Source organism: Chinchilla lanigera, unplaced genomic scaffold, assembly GCF_000276665.1.
Source record: "Chinchilla lanigera isolate Chin_1 unplaced genomic scaffold, ChiLan1.0 scaffold00023, whole genome shotgun sequence".
In the NCBI taxonomy this organism is placed as follows: domain Eukaryota; kingdom Metazoa; phylum Chordata; class Mammalia; order Rodentia; family Chinchillidae; genus Chinchilla; species Chinchilla lanigera.
In genome coordinates, this window is record NW_004955424.1 from 11,859,871 (window position 1) to 11,872,549 (window position 12,679).

At 39.4% G+C, this 12,679-nt stretch overlaps 1 protein-coding gene across 2 annotated transcripts in view; it reads right to left on the reverse strand.

The window, feature by feature from the left end:
* Positions 1-12,679, reverse strand: part of Stambp (STAM binding protein) — a 47,668-nt gene that overhangs the window by 27,961 nt on the left and 7,028 nt on the right. The window contains exon 1 of one of the 2 annotated variants that reach the window (XM_005385538.1): positions 1,694-1,751. The exons of the other annotated variant lie outside the window; for it this stretch is intronic. The gene's annotated coding sequence lies outside the window, so the exon portion shown is untranslated. Of the gene's footprint in view, positions 1-1,693; positions 1,752-12,679 lie in introns of those variants that run through there. 2 annotated transcript variants of the gene reach the window in all.

The window sequence follows — 12,679 nt, forward strand, 5'->3', positions numbered from 1 at the left end:
AGGGCTTCAATTCTACCCCTCCAGTGAGATAGTCCCTGTCATTAGGGGCCCCTGCCTAGAGCAGCATAAGAGTAGACAGTACCCTACATTTTTCCATTATTTCTTCTCAGCTACCTACTTCCATTTACCCCAGTACTTGACAGAGTGCAGTAAACTTTCGTGAGGATTGCTAAATGACTCTAATTTGCTAATCCTGATTTAACCTAAGAGTAATCAACATTTTCTGTGGTATACTTTTTCATATCTGAGCGCTCTGTTCTTTTTTTTTTTTGGTTTTTTTTTGGTTTTTCTCCGGTACCGGGAACCGAACTCATGACCTTGCTCTTGCCAGGCAGGCGCTTTTGCCGCTGAGCTAAATCCCCAGCCCCTGAGTGCCCTGTTCACAATCCTAATTCTGATCACTAAACTACTATACCAATCAGTCTGTAACATCATTGATTATTATCCTGGCAAGCTATTTAGATCTTGAAAAGGACAATTTACTCATCTTCAAAAACTAAGCCCTCTGAGAAATAAACGAGCACAAAGTCATCTTATACGGAGAGAAAGGCATAGGGACAAGACTAATCGGGGAGTTTTCCCTCCCCGGGCCCCAAATCCTAGTAATTCCACAATCTTTCTAGATATTTTTGCTGTTGGAATCAGTTCCCAAGTTCCAATCAGATACCATAATTTTCTATAATCTCCAAAAAGGGTCTTGGCATTTTATATGCATTGGATTATAGTAACCCTAACCAGCACATTCTACAATATATAAGCTTTAATAGACTTCATCTCGGAATTCGTGGCCTCCAGTCAACTGGCTCTGTCTTGTCTTTTCCAACCATAAACCTTATTCCTCCCAACAGAGATCTTTTGCTTCAGTGGGAATTTCAATCTGTCCAGGAATCTACACATTTCAGTTTCATCTGTTTGCCAGTTTTCCTATCCAACCCTGCCCTTAGACATAGTCATCTCCAGGCCAAGTCTATCTTCAATATTTGGGTCACATTTCTCCATAAAACTTCCCCTCTGAAACCTCATTAACAACACAAAAACCGCGGAGACTCCTGGGACAAAAGGCATTCTATATCCCACGAAGCCTCTTTCAGAGCTAAAACCTCAAGTTGCTTAACGGGTAAACCCAGTACAATCCATCAGAGATAACTGAAAAGGGATGCTCAGGGCATCCCAGTACTTCTAGGGACAAGTACGTGTGGATAGAGAAAGGCCCTTTTCCGGGCCTAGGAACTCGGCTGGGGAGACAGCACCGGGATGAGCAGAACTCCGCTGAGGAAACGCTGCATTCACAAATGAGGGAGGGTGGCTTGAAGGACTCGGAAGAGGGAAATTCGAGGAGGCGGTGAAAGGAAGTAGCAAGAACGCGCGGAGGGCGTACACAGTACACAGGCATCTGACAACTGCTTGAGGCGCCCTTTCTGAAGGCATTCATTCAAACGCAAATGCCTGTGCGGAACAAAACCATCTAAAGCCTTCGGGGCGTTCAAACGCAGTAGGCAAGGAAGCACGGGGCCTGGCCGGGTAGGCGCCAGCCCGCGGAAACCGGAGCCGTCAGGGACCTGGGTGCAGCAGGCCAGGCAGGGAACGCGGGGGAGGACAAGGCTGCAGGCCCCACACTCAGCGGCGGATCCCCTCAGAGCCCGGCCACGCTCACAGTCCCTGCCCCACCACCTTCCCGGGACCCCTTCCGCACCTTTCCTCGCGGTTGACACTCCGAGCTTCCGGAAACGTCACGTCCGTGCCACGCCCACTCTCGCCAGCTTGTCAATTATTCTCCCAAGAGTTTAGGACCAGAGGTGGGGAGTGGGTGGGCGGGACTAGAAGCGTCACCTGCGGAAAATCCGACCTATGAGGACTGAGCTCTCCAGTGGCCATCTTAGTAAAGGAAAATGAACCGGAAAGCTAGCAGAACTCAGCACTTAAGGGAACCAAACACCAAGCTCATATTTGTTTTAAAAATGATTTTGTGAGAACTTTTCTGCCAGATAGCCCCTCCATCACACTCACATAAATCTCACATTCAAGAAGAGATTACTGATCCAAGTACAACTGCAGACTTGCCCAAACTGGGACAAAGAAAATTATATTTCAGGTTGTGTTACTTTCTACACAAAAATGGTAATGGGAGTTATTAAGCAATACTTTTTTTATTGTTCAGAAAAGAACATAAGACTAACGACAAGACCTAAAATGTACTAAGTGGTTAATATTTAAGGGTCACTGCAAAACCCATGGAACACAAGATCTGTATGATACAGTTCTTCTATTTAAGACCAAGGCAAGGTGATTATAAACCCCAACTACAAAAAAAGTGGCACATCTTTCATATATGTATATACATATATACATATATATGTGTGTGTGTGTATATATATATATATATATATATATATATATATATATATATCCTCTTTCCAGTAAGGCTGTACAAGCCTGCTTCTCATTCTGTCTTAGGAGACCTTAGTATATCACCATTCTGAAACCTTGCGTTTTGCTTTACAAGTTTGACTCTCTAGGGACACTTTTTCAAAATGCATTTGGGAACTTTCCTGTGAATTTGTCAGTATGATGATACATCCTAGCCTTCAAGATCTGGTTTAAAGCCTCAGTGTACCTGTTACTTCTTCCACCAATCCAGCTTCCAGAGCTCCTAAACCCTGTTGTGTATGTTTCTCTTGGGATTCCCTGAGGTGATTTTGTGTGGTCATGGACTTTTCATACTTACTGTTGAAAGCACTTTTTGGATCATTCATTTATCCGCCTCTCCCATAAGCATTAATGTGTATGCCAGTGCTATGGTCTCCTATTAACTCATGGATTCCCCACAGATAAATCTGGGAAGACAGTTGTATACAGTAGTGTACCATGTACCCTATTTTAAAAATTCCCAAAACTCTACTTCTCTGTTGACTTTTTCCACTTAGCATGTAAACATGGTGGGTTGAGCCTAATGAAACATGCATTGAAGATGCTGGTCACAGAGCCTACACTGTGGGTAGGGTCCTGTTGATACAGGAAAAATATAACTCCCAGCCCACTAAATGTCAGAAGTGCTGAGTTCAAGTCCACTGAAATCAAAGAATGAATTCCAAAGGACAAAGGAAGTTAAGAGTAGGAAAGGTTTACTGGAGAATGTTCATGAATCTATATCAGCCAATGGATCTGTATGTAGCCCAGAAAAGGTGTGATTCTGTTCATATTTGATAAAATCAGTAATTCACGAACTAGCACTTTGGGAGAAGAAAGTTTTATTCAGTAGCTAAAGAACAGAAAAGTGGGGTTTTTTACTTGAAAATCAACCTCTCAAGTCCAAGGGGCTGAAGAATTACAGATGATGTATATGCTAGGAATAATGAGGGAGAGAGACAGGCTAACAAAAGGGAGGAATATTTGTGTCTTTTTGGGGAATGGCAGAGATCTTTCAGGAACTCAGGTGCCAACTCTTTTCACTACTGTTATGAGCTGGTGTTTCTAGTCATGGTGGCTGGTAAGTATCTTTAAGTGCAAAGGCTAAGGCCACAAAGGAGACAGACACAATATGAAGACAGAGATACCAGCCTTTTGTTCCAGTCACCTTATCAGACATCTGCAGGCCCAAGTGAAGAGTCAGTATTTTCAGCAACAGTGGCCTTCAAATCCCTGAAAAGTAACCCTGGCAACCATTATCATCATAACCCACAAGGCAGAGATGTTATCTATAGCAAACCTAATGAGAAACTAACAATGTATTGCTCAGCTGTGTGACCTCCATGATTACTGATTTTTAAGTCAACTAAAGGTAAGCGAATTAGAGGATTTGCAAATTAGAGGATTTGCAAACCTTGTATATAGGTTTCTCCTCAGTAACACCATGACAATAATGAAAAACTCAGTTTCCATTGTTTTAAAAGATTTATAGATAAACATTTAGAAGGACAAACATCTTTAAACAGTTACTAAGATCCTCAACAGGATTCTAGATGAGCTCCATGCATTGTGTGACTACCACAGCCTGTCTTGAACACTGGTAGGGCATTTAAAAAGCAGAAATGGGATTTGTACTAAAGACAAATGGTTTGCATTGTTAAAATTTCTACCTGTGATCCTACTGGGAATATAAAGTGACTGAATTTGAAAAGTAATACTGGGGAAGAAAAAGATGTGGGATGAAATGTTTCCAATACAGGGAAAGGTAAATGCACAGGAGTATTTTAAGTCTGTTTGTAATTATTGGATTCAAATTATGTTCCTTTTCAGTTGAAGTTGGGATTAGGCTACAATAAACCCAGTAGCATTAACTTCTGGTTTAGAGCTCCACCTACAGTTTGAGGACTGGTATGTCCTGTCACAGAGAATGACTATCTTGGAAAAAAGTTTTTTGCATGCTTGGGAATATCGTATGTGTGTGTGTGTGTGTGTGTGTGTGTGTTGTTAAAATTAATGTTGAAATGTGTGCATGAGGAATCAGTTTTACTTTAGACATATTTCTTCCTTTATTACCTGAGAGCTATGAGTTACATAATTTATTTCCTAATATGTAACTCAAAGCCTTTCTTTTAGGTGAGAGTGCCATTTTCAAGTTTGCAAATTTCAAGTAGAGTTAAACAACATGCGAAACTTTAGGATTATTTGTGTGGCACACTTTGAGTGATGGATGTTACCATCTTAGATTTGTTTTACATTTTTCTTTTTTAAAAAATATTGGCCAAACACTGTAACTTTTAATGAGGGATGAATTGCATACCACTATATTTATACTTTTTGAAAAAACATTCATTCAGTCAGCCAGTCAATAAATATGCATTGATTACATACTATATGCCAGACACTCTTTAAGCATTGGACACATACCACTGAACAAGGAAGACAAAAAATTTCCTGCTCTCAAAAATCTTACATTTAGATAAATAAAAGATAAATAACAGGAAGAGAGATAGATCTTTTGCAAATGGGAAGGAGATTAAGAGATGGAGGGAGGGAGAACGAGGGAAAGGGAAGGAAACATAAAAAGAATTAAGATGTGTTACATACATGTACCAATTTTCCATAATGAATGGAATAGTTAGGTATTATAAACATGTACTAACAAAAATTTAAAAAGCATCTTGGATTTAGTGATGGGCAGGAAATCATGGATTATAAACAATGAGCATGATAAAGAAGTAAATTATATAGTATATTAAAAGGTTGAAAGTAATACAAGAGAAATGGACCCTGGTTAAGGGAATCAGATTGAGGGAAGGGAGAAGCCCAGAGAGGTGGTTGAAATTTCAGATGGTGTGGTTGAAGAAGCTCTCATTGAAACGTTAAGATTTCAGAACAGACTTCAAGGAGGCAAAAAGAGTATTGTAGGCAGTGAAGAGCAAATGGGCTCCCAGCATGACTGGCGTGAAGCAGGAGAAAGGGAGCAGAGCAGCAGATCTTGAATGGCAAGTGTCAGTGAACCGAGGCAACCTGTTTTTGTAAAATGGTTTATTGGAACTCAGCAATATTTGACATCTGTGAGATAATGTGTGAGCTCTGGCTAGTATGTGGATCACACTTCCCGCATAAGTCATTCCACATTCCTCTCAATGATATCTTGTCTTTGTAGAGCTGGATTTGGGAGTAAAATACAGGTACCCTGGGAAAATCAATGTGCAACAGGAAATGAAGTGGGCAGTGTCCAATTTGATTTCAAAGTTTAAGACCTAGTGTAGTGCCCAATAGGTATTTGTATCACATTAGCAAGTAATTAAGGTTATTGGAGAGTGAAATAAAATTGTTTTCCTTAAATTTACATGTACTACTTTCAAAATGACTACTTAGTTGTCATGGCATTGCATTCGTGTCCTCTGGATGTCCTCAAAAGTCACCATAAACTCAGTAGCTTAAAAACAGAAATTTATTCTCACAGTTCTGGAAGTCAAAGATTGAAATCTGCCTCAATGGGGAAAAATTAAGGTGTGGAGGACTATACTCTTTCTGCAAGCTCTAGGGGAGCTTTTATCCCTTGCCTCCTTAGTTTGTTGTGGCCACTGGCAGATGGCTGCATCACTCCAACTTTTGCCTCCATAATCCATTGCCTTCTTCCCTGTGGTATCACTGCCTCCATTATTAAAGGACACATGAGATTACATTTAGGGCTCATGCTGATAATACAGGATAATTTTTCCCTCTCAAGATCTTTAATTCAGTCACATCTGCAAATACCAGTCTTCCAAATAAGTTACAACTTACAGGTTCTAGGACTTGATTTCTTTGAGTGAAGAACCCCCACTACCCAGCCTATAGTACATTCTTATTAAGTTGTTGGCACTTAACTACTTAATAAATAGGATGGTTCAGAAAGAAAAGATTCTTTTGGCCTAATAGTGAGACACAAAGGGCTTGGTGAATCTAGAAGGCCCAAAACCTCTGAGTTAGAAGGATATTTCAATACTCCAGGCAGGAAATGCTGGTGATGGGGGTTATACTAGAGTGGAAGTGGAGAAAAGTAGTTAGAAGTAGACAGGTGGTCGATGCAATTTGGTGGTAGTGATGCAAATAGAATTTGCTGATATATTGGGGGTGTAACTGGGAGGGAAAGATAAGAGTCAAAGATTTTTGGTCTGAGTAACTGGAAGGATGACATTGTCATGAACTGAAATGAAGAATACTGCACCTAGACCAGTTTTTTTTTGTGGGGGGAGTTGGAGATTCAATTCTGAACCCATTTTAAACAACAGATTCAAGAAAGAAATATACATTTACAGCTAGCGCCCACCTCTGGATTCTCCAACTGCCTAGCAGGCTTATTCTGTTAGTGGTCAGATGACCCTCCCAGAAGAGCCCTTGCACTGCTGTATTTGGACTTTTCATCAAAACATTCGAGCTAGTAAAGATATGAAGTACCATGCTAGTTAGATGATACTCAGAAAGCCTTGTCAGCACCCAAGTCTTAACTAGTTTGGGGGAAATGGAGCTCTGATTTGGAGGACTGAGAACTACAAGGCTTTAAGTTTAAAACAATTATGTCAAAAGATAGCAGGATTTCAGAGTGATAGAGGCAGCAGTGCAATGAATCTCTCCAAATTCTCTCACAGAAATTAACCAAACCAAACCGAACCAAACCAAAACCCAAACAGAGTATGAAAGTAGATGGCTGTATCCTAGCACTTGGGAAACTAAAGCAGGAGAATTGTAAGTTTGAGGCCACCCTGGACTATTTAGTGAGGCTTGGTTTAAAAATACTGAAAGAAAGAAGGAAAGAGAGAAAGAAAGAAAGAGAGAAAGAAAGAAAGAAAGAAAGAAAGAAAGAAAGAAAGAAAGAAAGAAAGAAAGAAGAAAGAAGAAAGAAAGAAAGACAGGAGCGTCATTTACTACAAAAATAGAGAACCAAGATTTCCCTATGAATTCCAGAACAAGGGCCAATTACTCACAGCACACACCAGACCTCCCTGGCCCCTGAACTTGCATCAGAGGGCACAACAGACTGGAGTGTTGGGGGAGGTTAGCAGCAGGCCAGCAAACAAAGCTTCGCCAGTATTTATAGCCACTCCACATCACTGGCGTTATTGCCTGAGCTCTGCCTTATGTCATATCAGCAGTAGTGTTAGATTTTTCAGGGAGTGTGAACCTTACTGTGAACTGCATTTGTGAGGGATCTAAATCGTGTACTTCTTGTGAGAATTTAATCCTGAACCACCCCCCTTCAACCTTACCCCGACACTTCCTGTCAATGGAAAAAATTTTCTTCAGGAAAACTGGTTCTTGATGCCAAAAAGGTTAGAGACTGTTGTTCCAGGGGAAGGAAGTTTGAGGCTGTTTATCTTAAGCACAGGTCAACAGGAACTGGGCAGTTGGGGGCAGATACAAAAATGAGGAAGGAGAAAATAAAAGAATGAAAGAGATAAAGAGCATGGGGATGTTCTCAAGAAAAAAAGAGGTAGTTTGGGATAGAATGTGGAAAAAGATTTCAAATAAATGCAGAGAGAGCACCTAGTGAAATCTCAAAACAAGGTTGGTTTAGCAAATGTTTAGATTACTAGAGTAAGAAGAAAACTAAGGATAGCAGAAAACTAAGGCTAGGAAAAAAAACACCTTATCCAAAAAATCACATTCAATCATTTGGTTATTTTTCTGTTGTCTCTTTGAACATAGATGGCAGCTGACATATTAAAATATGACTAGTTAGAAATATGTTTTAGAAATTTTTCCTTCTATAAACATGCTAATGTAATTGCTTAGTGCAATGAAGAAACAAAATTTTCAGTTTTCTATTTTATTCTGATTTTTAGACTATGCAGATTTCTTTTTAATGATGTGTCCTAATATTATAGACAGTTAAGTTAGGCAGAAATATTATAGCCAGTCATACAGAGCTAGGCCCTCAAAGGAGTCAGTGCAGAAGATAAGAAACATTACAACTGTGGCTGGAGGCAGATTTGTTGAAGGCCTCAAGATAAAGATGGAATGACTACACCTACATACCTCCCCAAGGGAAAAACAATAATGATCAAAATAGACATCAGTCATCCTAGTTAGAGGATGTCACCAGGACCTCCTGACCCATCTCTCCCAAAAAGGGTCCTTGTTCTTTCCATGTACACTTACTACATGACTTGCTTCCCCATTGGATCAATATTACCTAAGTGACTATACTTGTAATGTTATTGTTTGATCATAGCTTTGTCCCATGTTATACCCACCTCCTGATTTTGTATCCACTTTGTGATTTTGCTCTATAAAACTTCCTTTGAGAAGTGGGCTCACTGGCAACTCAGCAGGTCCCACTGTCTCTCTTTCTGGGTCCCCTCCTGTCTCTCTCAGGAGATGTCTCTCCCTCAACAAAATTTCTTACTCTTAACCTCTGTTGTTCCTCAGAGTTCATTGTTCAATTTGGGGGAGCAGGAACTCTGGGTATGGGACATCTAGCAGGATGGAAATTACAATATTTCCCTACATCATTCGGAGGTCTTATGTCACTAACATGCATCAAAAGGATAAATTCCTTTATGTTTTAAGTTTCAGTTGAAAGTAAAACTACCTTATGGTCAGTAAATACAGAGTTGGGCTGGATGCGGTGCAGTGTCACCTTCCCAGACCCATGGATGTTTCTGCACAATGTTGCCCACACCAGCACACTGATGGGGGCCAGGCCACGTGCCACTCTGCAGGCTGAAGTGAACTCCTGTGGGAAGAAACAGAGCCAGGGAGCTGGGGAGGACAGTGCCTTCATCACAGCAGCCAGGGCTGTGGAGATGTGATCAACCTACTGTGGCAAGCATGGAGACCCACACAGCTACAGCCTCACAGTATTTTGTACTTTTCAAACACCAGTGGAAAATGATCACATGGCAGGGTACTGCACTCCTAAACTAGAAGTGATCCTTAAATTGGAGCAAGGAAAGGAGCTGTGGCTATTGGAGGAAGGATTCTGCCAGAGCTGCCCAGAATTAGCTGATACCAGTAGAGACTATTTAAGAAAGAAATTTGATAAACTTAACAAAGGTAGAAGATGGCTTTATAAAGATAAAAGTGGAAGAGTTCACTCTGAAGAGAAACTTATGGGTATAATAAAAATGAGAACAGTCTCAATCTTAATGAAGAACTTGTTCAGCATCAGAAAATTCAACTTTTGGAGCAACATGGTTGTGGAAAATCTTTCCAAGAGAGTTCGCTCTTCCTTATACATGAGAGACCTTACACAGGACAGAAAACCTGTGACTATACTCAACATGGGAAAGATGTGTCACCTCTCATTGCTCACCAAAAAGAACATCCCAGAGAGAATTGCTATGAATTTAGTGAATGTAGAGAACATTTCCTTGAAGAAGTCAACCTCACTGAACATCAGAGTGCTTACCTTTTGTCAGAAATCAGATCTCATTCCAACTCAAAGAATCCACTCAGTTGACAATATCACTGAATATAATGAATATGCGACTTTTTCAGTGAACAGTTAGTCCTTAGTGTACAACAGAGAACACACACAGAACAACCCTATGAATGTCATGAATGTGGGAAAATATTCAACTAGAAGTCAACCCATACAAGACATCAGAGAACACACATTGGGAAATCCTATGAATTCCAGGAATGTGGAAAAACTTTCTGTAAGAATTCTGGTCTCATTAAGTATCAGAGAATTTACACAGGGGAGAAATCTTTCTTTTTCTTTTCTTTTTTAGGAATCTTATGGATGCCACGAATGTGGGAAATCCTTCAGGGAAAAGTCAACCCTTACTGAACATCGGAAGAGAATACACACAGGAAAAACTATATGAATGTCACGAATGTGGGAAAGCCTTCTCATTTAAATCAGTCCTTACTGTACATCTGAAAACACACACAGGGGAGAAGCCCTATGAATGCTGTGAATGTAGGAAAGATTTTGTCAGAAAATCAGACCTCATTAAACACCAAATAACTCACATAGGGGGAAAACCTTATCTATGTAATGAATGTGGGAAGTCCTTTTCTGAGAAGTACACCCTCAAAAACATCTAAGAACTCACATAGGTGAGAAACTCTATGAATGTGTTCAGTGTAGAAATTTTTTCTGCTAACACTCAGGGTTCATAGAACAACAGAGAAGACACACAGGATAGAAGCCTTTTGGGTACATTGAATGTGAGAAAACCTTTGTCAGAAGTCAGCCCTAATTGCTAATTAGAGAACTCACATAAGAAAGAAACCCTATGAATGTAATGAATGTAGAAAACCCTTCTGTGTGAAGTCAAAGCTCATTGCACATCATAGGACACACAGGAGAGAAACTCTATGAATGTAGCATTTGTGGAAAGTCATTTTACGTGGAGTCAAAGCTCATTGCACATCAGAGAACACACTTGGGGACTTTAAACACGGATTTCTCATGAAAGTTTCCAAAGTCTGACACTGAATGGAGTGGGAACCGGAAAAGCTAATCTGAAAAAAGTAGATTTGGTTTTGTTTTGTGTTTTTCAGTATTGAGGAAAAAAAAATTATTAGAATTTAGAAATTGCCAACAGGGTGGGCCTTTGGCAAACATGCTACCATAGAAACCCTAGAACCATGGTCATACCAGACGCAGATTGTGTCTTATTACAGCTGCAAAAAATTGAATGGTATTTAAAAACCTTCCCAGAAGTCTAGGAACAGATGGTATCAGTGCATTTATTTCAATTATTAAAGAAAGAAAAAGTGTCAAGCTTTCATAAAATTTTCCAGAGAAAAAAAAAGAAAGAAGAAAACCACTTTACATCTTTGCAATAGGTTTCTTTCTAAAACAGAATACCTACTGACTACATACAGTCCATAGTAATTTATATATGTGTATATATATATATATATATATATATATATATATATATATATTATTAGTGGCTTGTAGACTGAAGAATCAAAAAAATAACCTGCCTAAGACTAAAATATGAAGTCCCATATCTCTAATTCAGTATTTTCCTAAAACAATTATGTGAACTCCTTTGCAGTCTTCTACATTAGAACTCTTTAAGGCTGGTCTATAGCTTAGAGGCAGAGGACATATTTACCATGTACAGTACAAGTCTTTGGGTTCAGTCCTTAGCACCAAAACCAAACCAAACCAAATCAAAACAAAAACCTATATTGTGGAACTGATGTTTTTGTTAGGCTTTAGGAGTGCCATTTTTCTGAGTGTTGAAGAAGGCTATAAACTAAATTTTGATGATAAATAAAAACTTTCATGATCCTGTTCAAGTATTTTTTCTGCTTGTAATATGGCTATATTAATTAAAACACGTAGAATAAAACAAAAAATATGAAAAAATTTAAAAATACTTAACAATGATACATGCATGCCCATGTAGATAGCAGCACAATTCACAATAGCTAAATGTTGGAAGCAGCCTATCTGTCCATCAACAGATGAATGGATGAGAAAATGTGGTTTTTAATATACAGTGGAGTAGTACTCTGCCATAAAGAAAGATAAACCTGAGTCATCTGTAGGAAAATGAATGCACCTTGAGACCATAATGTTAAGTGAAATAAATCAGACACACAAACTTAAACATTGCATGGTTTGTCTGATAAGAGAAACCCAAGGTATAAATAAAAAGCAAAAAAATAAATAATAGAAAGTAGGGAGCTAGATCTTTCTAAAAGGGTAAAAGAATCAAGAGATAGAAGGAGGGACAAGGAAGGAAAGGGAAAATGGATTAAAAGAAGAATTAAGCGCAGGTGTGATGGCACACGCCTGTAATCTGAGCACGCAGAAGGCTAAGGAAGGAACATCACTGCAAATTTGAGGTGAACCTGGGCTACATAATGAGTTCAAGTCCAGCATGAACTACATAGTAAGACCCTGTCTCATAAAACCAAAAAGAGGGGGAAAAAAAGGAATAAAGATGTGTTATGTAGCCAGGTATGGTGGCACACTCCTGTAATCCCAGCATTCAGGTGGCTGAGGAAGAGGACTGCTGCCAGTTTGAGGCCAGCCTGGGCTACATTGTGTGTTCAAGGCCAGCCTGAACTATGTAGTGAGATCCTGTCTCAAAAAACAAACAAACCAAAAGAAAGATGTATTATATACATGTACCAACTCCACACAAGGAATGCAAACTTTATGTATTGCGAACACATACCAAAAAAAGGAATCAAGAGATGGATGGGGGAGGGAATTAAAAAAAAGAATTATGTACATGTACCAATTCCCCACAAAGAGTGTAAAGATTATATATTATAAATATGTACTAAAAATGTCTATCTATATAAA